The sequence below is a fragment of the Pleurodeles waltl genome, chromosome 4_2 (assembly GCF_031143425.1).
Source record: "Pleurodeles waltl isolate 20211129_DDA chromosome 4_2, aPleWal1.hap1.20221129, whole genome shotgun sequence".
NCBI classification, from domain to species: domain Eukaryota; kingdom Metazoa; phylum Chordata; class Amphibia; order Caudata; family Salamandridae; genus Pleurodeles; species Pleurodeles waltl.
In genome coordinates, this window is record NC_090443.1 from 792,000,406 (window position 1) to 792,012,756 (window position 12,351).

Here is a 12,351-nt window from a genome sequence, read left to right on the forward strand (position 1 = left end):
TGGCAAAGTTCCTCTTGAAACCCAGGAACGTCGGAACCCCCATCCTTAGGGGCAGTCTGCTTTGTATTCTCATCCAACAGCAGAGGTGCTAGGGTCCGATAATATCTCTTCATATTGCCTAGACAACCTATTTCAGCAGTGGTTCATGATTTGGCATGCTGCTCTAACCTACTCCTTATATGTATTCTATGGTTCAAAGAGGGCGTACACCCCTACAACACATAGCGGACACATGCTCTCCTTGATGGCTCTAATACGCTGCTGGGATTACACGTGGTGCTAATCACATGTCATGGCTTTTGCAGCATTTGCCCAGCCCCTCTTTTTGGATTAGCCAGCAATGTGGAGGTTTGGCCTTACACTCTCAATGCTCTGGCCTGTGAGGAGGTCCCCAAACAACGCTTGGTCCTGAATGTCTGACCTGTTGAGACCTGTCCTCTTAGGCCATGAAACAGGTTGCACACCAGCAAAGCCCTCATTTTACACAGCCCATAGACCTAGACACAGGGCCTAGGACCTTGGCACATGACTAACACTTGACCCCCTGATGCCACAACCCACGTGACTCACCTATACCTACATCAGTGCCTATGTCAACACTGGGCGGGGGCACCCATGTCACTACCTACGCCATTGCCTACGTCAGCACGAGGAGGGGCACCTGTCAAAAGTTTGATGGAAGGTATCCCCTCCTACTACTCCAGCTCACCTAATACCACAACTGCAGGTTGCTATGTGCTTGCTGCATCTGGCGTGTGACATTGTCTTAGATGGTGCGATGATTATAATATTATAGTAAACCACATGAATAACTGCTGTATAGGCTCGACTTGGGTCAATTTGTTATACTCATTTTCTGTTCTGTTATAAATACTTCTCATATATATATATATATATGTATATATTTATATATTTTATTTTTTATTTTATTTTTTTGCATCCAGAATTTTATTGCAAGTATTACATTAATATTATCAATTATGTTATCAAAGGAGTCATGAGTGCTGTAATTTGTGGGTTAATTAGCAGTTCATGGCAAGGGCGCGAGTTATAGTTACCTTAGTGCACAGTTATAGTTACTTAAGGTAACTTTAACTATAACTGGTGAATTTCTATGGTTTTGTACGTTTAAAATGTAAGCCTAACTATAATGTCCCTTTAACATTTTTTTTTAAGTGAATTTCTATGGTTTTTTATTCTATTTCCTAACTATAACGTCCCTGTAAACTTTGTTTTTTTCAGTAAATTTCTATGGTTATTTTTAACGTATAGTAATTTTCATTACTAATACTATACGTTAATCCAACCATCGTCGTGCATGGCCTTTGTCCGTGCATGGTGGGGGCTGACCCCCTACAACCATCTAACCCCCATAACCACCCAACGCTGCGCCATGCATGGCCTTCGCCCATGTGTAGCAGGGTTGGCCACAGGTCTGTCTCTCTGGGTGTGAAAATAGTTGTGAGAGAGTATCTCTGGGTGTGAGAGTGGGTATGAGATGGTGTCTCTGGGTGTGAGAGTGTCTCTGTGAGTGGGTGTGTGAGTGTCTGTGTTGGTCTGTGAGTAGGTGCATGAGTGTCTGAGTGGGTCTGTGAGTGGGTGCCTCAGTGTCAGAGTGGGTCTGTGAGTGCATGTGTGAGCGTTTAAGTGGGTTTGTGAGTAGGTGAGTAAGTGAGTGGATCTGTGAGTGGGTGTGTCAGTGTCTGAGTGGGTCTGTGAGTGGAAGCATGCGTTTCTGAGTGGATCTGTGAGTGGATGCATTAGTGTCTGAATGGGCCTGTTAGAAGGTGTGTGAGTCCCTGAGTGGATCTGTGAGTGGGTGCGTGAGTGTCTGAGTAGGTCTGTGAGTGGGTGTGTCAGTGTCTGAGTTGGTCTGAAATTAGGTGTCTGACTGTGAGTGGGTACATGAGTGTCTGAGTGCTCTTATGAGTGAATGATTTCATGTATGAATAAGTCTGCAAATGCTTTAGTTTAAATTTTGTCATCGATATTGGTGAATTAATCCCAACATTACATATGGGGGCTGCGCTGAGTGCTGCAATGTATTTGTGAATATCGCACATGATGAAAAAACATTTTCAGCTCATAATTTGAATCCCAAAGGCCACTATATAACACCCCTGGGGTTAGGGTACCTACACCCTGACCCCTATTACTCTTTTTATTTCATGTTTTCATCCTTGGTGCCTGTGTCCCATAACCTAAAATGCGAGCCGCAACTTTCTGCTCAGGTTGCGACCAGCCAATCATAGCATTAATGTTGGTGAGCACATTCGCGAATACGCCGTGATCACCACAAAAATGTTGCAATGGATTTGCAGCCCTAGATATACAAATGTATTTTCCCTTTAATATCTCGAAAAATAATGAAATGATTTACACCAAATAACAAAAAGCACAATCTGCAGAATAAAATCTAGCTTTCTGCCAAATTTGGTGTTCTTCTTTCCAGCAGTTCCGGCCGAAGTCATGTTCAAAATTTCTATGGGTATTAACATGGGAAATGCACTTTATTTACCTCCCTTTTTCCTGGCCCCCACTTGATGAATCATCCCCAACAAGAATCACTGGCACACTTTTTTTGGAAATGTTAATGAAGATCCGTTAAACAGCGCCAAAGATATAGGCAAGTCAAAAAATGCTTTTCCTATGGAAACATCTACTGGTGACCACCCGTAGATAATATATATATATTTACCAGTAGGTAGTTATAGTTAAGACCATACTATGTTAACTTTTGTATACCCTGATATATATGCTTAACACTTACTAACTTTTCAATATCTATCTTGGTATATGTTTAACACTCTTAGATGTTTGGTATATCTGCTTAATACTCATAAATATATATATATATATATATATATATATATATGTATATATATATATATGCATTTACATACATACATACATGCTGTCAGAAATGGGGTCTCTAGTTGGCAGAGATATACACCCTTGTCCAAGTAGGGACCACAATCCTAGACAGGGTAAGTCACACACAATCCAAATTATTCTGTGCCCACCCTCGGATAGCTTGGCACTGAGCAGTCAGGCTTAACTTTGACGGCAATGTGTGAAGTATTTTTGCAATAAATTATACAGTAACACAATGAAACCACCACATAAAGACACCACACAGGTTTGGAAAAATAGAGAATATTTATTTGAATTGAAACTGTTGAAACAATGAAAATCCAATATACACAAGAACGGAGTTGGAAAGAGGTATCACTGGAGTTGGTGCAGCATCAGCCCCTTACGGCGTCTGAGGAGAGAGGAGTCGGTTTCACGCTGCAAAGCAGGGGGAGGTGAGATGTTGATTCCGTCCGGATGCAGGGGAGATGATGTGGCGTCATCTGTGATGCATTGTTTCCTTGTGACCCAGCGGGGTCGCTGGTTCCGGTCCATGAGGAGGTGATGTGTTTACTTTGCAGTGTCACAATGACCTTGGGTGATGTCAGTGGATTTACGGAAACGTCAGACTTGTGATGCAGGCCCGGGTCATTGCATGCAGCGAGGTCCATGGAGCAGGAGCAGGCTGCGGCGTCACTGGTGTTGCTGAAGTCGTTCCGGAGTCGCAGGAGTCAGGTACTAACAAATAGCTAGTAATTGAAGTCTTTGCTCTCCTTGAGGCTTCAGAACAGGAGGCAAGCCCAATCCAAGCCCCTGGAGAGCACTTTGGGGGAAGTCAGAGTTCTTCCAGCACAGTGAGAGGCCAGCAGGGCAGCAGGGCTACAGCAGAGCAGCAGTCCTTTGCAGCAAAGCACTACAGAGAGTCCTATGGGCAGCCAGACAGGTCTTCTGATAGTGTTTAGGTGCAGGTCCAGAAGTGTCTGAGTTTGTGGGGTCTGAGACTCAGTTTATAATCCCAAAAATGCCTTTGAAGTGGGGGAAACTTCAAGGAGTGGTTTTGAAGTGCACAAGTTCCCCTTTCAGTGCAGTCCTGTCTGCCAGGGTCCCAGTATGGGGTTGGTCAGTCTATTGTGTGAGGGCAGGCCACTGGCCTTTGAAATGTAAGTGTCAGGGTCCCCACCCTTCCAGCCCAGGAAGACCCATTCAATATGCAGATGAGTGCAGGTGTGACTGAGCGTCCTGTGTTTGTGGTTGTCTGGGTAAAATGCACAAGGGAGCTATCAACCAGGCCAGACATTGATTGGAGACAGGCTGCAAGGCAGAGGTGGTTTTTAAGTGCAGAGAAATCCTCACTTTCTAAAAGTGGCATTTTTAAAATAGTAATGTAAAATCCAACCTCACCAATAAGCAGGATTTTCTATTACCATTCTGGCCATGCTAATTATGACCTGGTTATCCCTTCCAGATCAGAATCTACCACTGAAAAAGTATACGAGGGCAGTCCTAATGCTGGGCTATGAAAGGAATGAAAGGAGCAGGCCCCACAGTAGTGGAAATTATTTTATGAGTTTTTCACGACTAGGACATACAGAACACATGTGTATATGGCCTGCCTTTTACATACATATTACCCTGCCTTATGGGTTACGTAGGGCCTACCTTGGGGGTGACATATATGTAGAAAATGGGGAGTTTGAGGCTTTGCAAGTACTTTTAAATGCAAAGTTGAAGTGGCATTAAAACTGCACACACTGGCCTTGAAATGGCAGGCCTGAGAAATGGTTAAGGGGCTTCGTATGTGGGTGGCACAATCAGTGTTGCAGGCCCAGTAGTAGCATTTAATTTTCAAACCCTGGGTACATGTAGTACACTTTACTAAGGACTAATAAGTAAATCAAATATGCCATTTTGAGATGAACTAATGTTACCATGTTTAAGGGAGAGAGCATATGCACTTTAGCACTGAACAGGCCATGCAGCTAAGCCCCCATAACCACCCAACTCTGTATTGCACACAGCCTTTGGCCGTGCATTACAGGGGTTGGCCACAGGGCCTGTGGCCAATCCCTATAACCACACAACCCTGTGCTGTCCCCGCACGTCCTGGTGGCCAACTCCCTGTAATCACCTAGCGAGTTTTTCTAAACTTTAGTAAATTATATAGTTTCATTCAATATTTGTCCCAGAGAGGTTTGAGCAGGGGGGACAGTGCAGGCCCCCTGCATTTATTTCAATGTTTTCCCCGTGATGGAGGTGGTCCCTGGGGCTCTGGGGGACTGCATGGCCTCCCCATTTTTTTGTCTCTGATCATCCTGGGGAGGTGGCAGTCCCTGAGGCTAATACCAGCCCTAGGAGGGGGGCCCCATGTGCCCCCACCTTTAAAGCCTCCAATGTCCCAGGACCTGGCCCACCCACAAAAATTAAAAAAAAGGGCAGAAAAGCGGAACTTGGAAGTGCAAAAAATCTGAGGATTTTCCCAACTTTTTTAAAAAAAACAAATGCTTATTAGCCTTGGTAGGGTCCATGAGGGACCCCTAGACAAAGGCTAGGGGCTCAGGGTGACCCTACTCTGGCCACTTTTCTTTTTTTTCACTTTTTTTGTGGGACTCAGCTTCAGCTGCCAACACTTCCTGTGACGTGTTGGCAGCCAATCAGGGACAGTTGGATCCATGGAGGACCCCCCTCCCTGGATATCTATATTTTTTTGACTCTATTATCTCCAAAACTACTGTAGGAATTTATTCCAAATAAAAAAAAACATGCATTCTGGACCAAGAGCTAGCTTTCTGCCAAATTTGGTGTATTTCTGTTTAGCGTTTCGGGCTGTAGTCATGTTAAAAAATGAAAAAAATCTCATGGATGTAAAATAGGGAAAAACTGTTTTGTGACCCCCCTTTTTCTCAGCCCCCAGTTGACAGATCACCTCAAAACTGCAACTGAACTGACCAAAGTATAAGTTTTGAAAATTCTGTGAAGATCCATCAAACTGTCCCAAAGCTATTGGCAAAACAAAAAACTCTATGTCCATGGAGGAAATGGTCCCCACTGACAATAGCCAGTAGGTAGTTAAGTTAGGACCTAGTTCCGTAAAGAAAAGTCTTTTTTGTTTGCTAATAACGTTGGTGACATTTTACAAATCTTCACAACATTTTCAAAACTAGTGTCCTGGTCACTTTAGCTGTTGTCTGGAAAGTTTTGGGGTGATCTGTCAAACGGGGCCAAGAAAAAGGGGGGTCCCAAAACACAATTTTCCCCATGAAATTTCCCATGGGGATTATAACCACAACTACAGCCCAGACTGCTGGACAGAATTGTACTGAACTTGGAATTTGGCATAAATCCATTTAGTAGTTTTGGAGTTATTAAATGCGACCCTTCTCAGATGCACTTGTGAAGGGTCCCCAAATCTGGGGGAAAACAAGGCCCTGACTTGCTGGCCATAACCTGAGAGGAAGTTGTGGCCGCCATTTTCTTTCCCACATGGGTTCAGGGGCAGGAAAAAGCAATAAAAAATACCATAATGGGTCAGGATACTTGTATACCAACCCCACAGGTGAGATGGAGGGGTCCCGGCCTAAAATTGCCCCACTTTTTTTTGCTGTTCTGCAGATGAGCTGATCGTCTGTGATGCTCAGTGTGGCCCCCAAGGTAAACTTGTGAAGGATCCACAGATCCAAAAGCAAGAGAAAAACAAAATGCACCCACTCACACACCAAAACTCACTGTGCATGGCCAAAGGCAATGCACGGTGTGGGATTGGGTATATGCAGCCAGGCCCTTCCGCCAACCACCACCGTGCACTGCCTTTGGTCATGCACAGTGGTTTTTGCTGTGGTTGTATTAACGTGCGATAATTAGATATTACTTTACGTTAAAAGACTAAATAATTTTGCTGCAAAAAACTAAAGATTACGGTTATATTTAGGTTGGTGTTTTACCCATAAAAATCCATAGTAAGTCAACAGTTGTAGTTATACTCATAGTTATACTTATCTGAAGAAACTATAACTCGTTAAGCAATTTTATGTCACAAGTTATAGTTTCTTAACATAAGTGTAACTCTAAGTATGACTATAACTGCTGAATTTCTATGGTTTTGTATGGGTAAAACATCAACCTAACCATAACGTCCATGTAACCTTTGTTTTTTCAGTGAATATATATAGATATATATAACAAAGAGGAACACATGTGGAGCCACAATTAATATCATAGTTCTGTTAAAATAATTCTGTCATTACCACTGAAAAAGGCATATTTCTTCGTGTCTAAATGTACTTATTTACTGATTTCTGTTTGTTAACTATGTAGGGAACTCCCTCCTTTAGTTGGCGCTCAGATGAATATGCCATTTTCACACATGCTTAACTTTGACACAGTTTTCCTCCCACATCTGAAACTAGATGAATGTCAGTGATCTTTTTTCTACCAATAGCTTAAAAGAGGTGCTGAAGCATCAATTTCAACTTGAAACTTTGCAAACTACATTAATCTCCTTTATGCCATTTTACTACAATATCTGAATCAAAAATAAGTACCAATGTATTTGTGTATAATAAACTGAGCATGCAATTTTACCTAGAGTAGTACTACTGCCTGAGTCTAAGTTTATGAGGTCACAATCAGGCATGACAGAGATGACTGAATTTACAGGTCCGAGTGTATACTACTTTTCTGGACATTTTCCTCTTTCCAATATCAGCCATCCAAATTTAAGATGAAATCATGGATGTGGGTATTACTGCAAATTTCGTAATGCATTTTGAATTTGAAAGCATAATTTTAAAGCTCAGTTCTGGTTGTGAACAGAGGATTTCACTAATGACATAAGTGACCTCCCTATCTACATACTATGCTGCCCCCTCACCCAATTAATAGTATGAATGATGGGATTACGACTATAGCTAGGATGTGTTTCTTTGTGCGTATTCTTTAATTTACTGAACTCTCTTACTTATTTTGGCAAATACTTTCTTTTATGGTGTTATTAGAACTCCTTGATTGCAATACAAGCCATACCTTGCATACCAAATCCAGTGCTTATGACTTCACAAAATGTATACCACTGAGTGTCTTGGCAAAAACTATACTAAAAAAGGTCTGGGGAATCAAACTCAAAGCATTTAGGGCCAGATATATCTTGCATTTTTGCGATCGCAATCAGCTCAACAGGCCGTTTGCAATCGCAAAAATGCATTTTGGTATGTATGTATTCCAAATTGCGATTCAGTAACTTGCTACCAAATTGCAAATTGGAATTACGACTACATACCGATGCGGTATTAGGAAGGGGCGTGCCAAGGGCGTCCTTCCTAATACCGAATCGCAGCTGTATGTAGGAATGTTTTGTTACCCAAATGCGGTCGCAAAACTGTTGCATTTTACCACCTACTTCAAGTAGGTAGTAACCTATTCGCAAACAGTCCCCTTCCCCTTTGTGAATGCATGCGAAAACATTTTTACGAGCAGGCAGTGGTCTCATGGACCACTACCTGCTCTAAAAAAAAGAAAAGAAAACTTTTAATTTTTTGTTTTTAAACATATCTCGTTTTCCTTTAAGGAAAACGGGCTGCATTTAAAAAAAAGAAAAGATTGGTTTCTTTAAAAGCAATCACAAACATGGTGGTCTGCTGAGTTCAGAAGGCCACTGTCCCCGTGATTATCACCATTCACAATGGGGTGTAAATTGTGACCTACCTCATGAATATTAATGAGGTAGGTCGATTTGTGAGCCATTGGGAATCGCTAAATGAAACTCCTCAAGTTTCATACATTCAAATAGCAATTACGTAGTTGCGATTCGCAGATAATCCCAATTCGGGAATCCCTATTTGAAAAAAATTATACATCTGTCCCTTAAAGTGAAAGGATATTCAGATGTGCTCCACCCAAGGCAAACCTCCAACGTACTCAGGGGCATATTTATACTATGTGTGCGCCGAATGTGCGTCAAACATTTTGATGCACATTCGGCGCAAACTGTGCACCATATTTAAACTTTGATGCCCGAGGACATCAAAATTCCTCCGTGTGTGTTATTTTTTGAAAGCGGGAAACTGCCTTGCGTTAATGACATGCAAGGTAGGCGTTCCCGCCCAAAAAATGACTTTAAGGCCGATGCGCCTTATTTATACTCCTGCGTCATTTTGATGCACAGGAGGGGGGGGGCTTAAAAAACGGCGCACAGCCTGATGTGCGCCGTTTTTTAACATCTGGGTGAGGGCAAGCGTTAAGGGACCTGTGGGCTCACTTCCATGGTCTCTGACCATGGAAGGAGTCCAGATGTGCCCTTCCCTGCCCCCAGGGACACCCCCTGCCACCCTCGCCCACCCTTGGAGGAAACCCATGGATGGGGGGACCCATCCCAGGTAAGTACAGGTAAGTACTTTTTTTTACTTATTTAAAGAGGCATGAGGGGCCTAATTTGGGCCCCCCTACATGCCACTGTGCCCAATGGCCATGCCCAGGGGACAGCAGTCCTGGGCATGGCCATTGGGCAAGGGGGCATGACTCCTGTCTTTGCTAAGGCAGGAGTCATTTCAATGGGGGTTGTGCGTCAAAAAATGGCGCAAGTCCGGTTTGAGGTTTGAGGTTTAATTTTTGCCTCAAACCTGACTTGCACCATTTTTGGATGCACAGCCCCCATTTTCCCCTACGCCGGCGCTGCCTGGTTTGAGTCATTTTTTTTTTACTCTGACCAGTCCGCAGTGCCGGCTAATGTCATTCCTTAAATAAGGGGCCCACTTGGCGTGTAGGAATGGCGTTAGCCGGCGGTAACATTTTTGACGCAAACCAGCGCCGGCGCTGGTATGCATCAAAAAGTATAAATACGGGCCTGAATACAAGGATTGGAAGTGGCGGCCAGCCACCCTACTGGCAAATACTGCCTCTTACCATCTGACGGAAGCTCTGAAAATCAGCATATTCATGACTCACAGCTAAAATTCTGCTCATGTAACACTTGCGGTCTCATGCAAAAACTCAAAGATTAAGATATTACGGATTACTGGAGCAACTTTGAAATTTTAATTTTTCAGGAAACCTGGCCTCAAACAACCGTCCCTTTGATGGACTATACTGAACACCAAAAATCAGCAATCAAAGTTAGCAGTTATGGACGCCCAATGCGGGGGCCTAACAATTTACGTACATCATGTTTACTGTGGTTACAACAGAGGAGATTTATCTGAAAGAATCGTGGGTGTAAGCACTGAAACTCAGCACATCTTATTGTGCCGAGAAGCACTCCCTCCTACTCATAAATGTTTACATAAGAGACCTGAGAAGAGGGCCAAATTGAAGAGGTTGGTGAATATCTTAACAAACTTAAAAATAAAATACCTGCTAGTAAACATCCTCCAAACAGGTGATTTTAACACAAGTTTGTTTAGTGGCACTAGAGGCAGGGAAACCGGCGATCTGGACTTAATCAGTGACATTCCAAAGCAAAATGTGCCAGTGAAATCTCACTGGAGCGAAATGGCTGACATTCATGTCAACCTACGAAACCTTGGGCCTGAGTATGCTCAATGGTTGGTTTAATGGGGACTCTCCCCCAGGCTGGACACGTGCAACGTAGATGTCCATCTCTTATATTGACTTCACCATGTGCTCAGTCACCTTGTTCAGAAACACCATCAGTTTTTCTCTCGGGGACTACCTGGAAAGTGACTGTTAACGCGTCCGTCTATGTTAAATTATACACATCAGGACTCGTTTTAAGTCAATGAACCTTTTGACCCAGTGGTGAGTCTCCGTAAGACGAAATTACCAACCATCAACATATATTTCACAAAAACCATTAAAGAATCTTCGACGCATTCATTTGTTTTCTGACTCAAATAACCACACCTTAAAGGAAGAATTTGTGAATTTATTCCCTATTGCTTACAATCTAATAATAAACGTATTATTCTTAAAACCAAGAAGCATATAAGCACAATCACAAAGTGGCAATCATGATGAACTTTCAACAATGCGATGATCAGAATCATAGAATAGACATGTTAGAAGAGAATAGACCATAGTGCATGATAAACAACAGAATATCAGTTCAGCATAGCTACATGTCAGTCACGTCAGTTCTGTCCGTCAAATGAATACCTCATCTAACCTCAGATTAGCATTAGCATGTTGGGCTTCATGCAAAAACAATTTGGAACATCAATTTGGAAAACATCTAACTAAGATATCTAATAAACATACAGCAGTTGGTACCTAGAAAGAAAGGCATATGGATTCTGTTAGCATTTATAATTACCCTCCTCGAGTTAAGTCAGCATTCAAGATCAGTCTTCGTCTTCAGGACATCAGATGGTTCACCGTCAATCTATCTAAATGGAATCAAGGGACACTCTCCTCATATGGAGGAAAGTGTAATAGGGCGGGTTATAGGCTATGATAATTTTGTCTAAGTCTCAAATCACCAAATAGAGTGACAGAGTTTCTGGATGCAATTGATGTCATCCCTTACTAACTGCTCTTCGTCTTCTGTGTCATGAGTTTTTATCCCTTTTTCCATAATACATTCCCCTAAAATTCTATTGGTTATTAACTACACCCCATCATTGGTAACCAATCAAATTATTCATTAAGTAATGCATTTGTTATTTCTTGATATTGAATTGTCTTTCAATTGGTCTTCATAATCAGCATTTTTCGTAGGTGGTACGTCCGGGGTTACTTCACCATCTTGGCACACGTCTCGGGTCAGGAGTTCTTTTCCCCTCGTCTCATCGTCCTTGAGAGTGTCCATTACTGTTTCGAAGCACATATCTTTTATACTAAAACTGCTAGCATGCGGATGGGAAGATTCCTCCATGTTTCAAGTTAATACAGAAAGAACAATAGCTGGGTCATAGTCATTTGCGAGTCCGCACACAGAAAAGCAGGAAAAATAAGCTTTAAATGAGAGTTACACGGCTAGTTCGCAACTCATGCTAACTTAAGACATACACGTTTTAATGAATACAGTTTTGATTGTAATAATGCATATATCTTATTATTATTACTATTATTCAACATTAGTGTTCATAGATGAGTAAATCTTCACGTTTATTAATGCATTTTAATTATTTATTAGTATTGCTTTGCCAAGTGTAAGTGTTTCACGTCTATAATATATGATATTTATACTACGCTCTCTCAGTCCCTCCTCTGATGACGCACGTCATCACACAATTCTTGATTTTCAATTTTTCACCTTGCGCATAATGCGCATTTCAACATCTTGCCCTTTATGTGAACTTTCCCACATTTCATTGAACATTTTCTCTCTTTCACTTTCTTCATTCTGTTTGACTCTTTTTGATAAGTTTTTTCTAATTTTGTCATTAATTTTGCATGCTCCCCATAATCCTAATAGACAAATTAAAACAATTAGTAGGCCCAACATAATTTTTGCAAGAACACCATTCCAAATATTGGTAAACCAGTTTCCTACCCGGGCAATTCCTTTTCCAAATTTTTCCCAAACTCCAGGTTCTTTCAGTTCTTTCA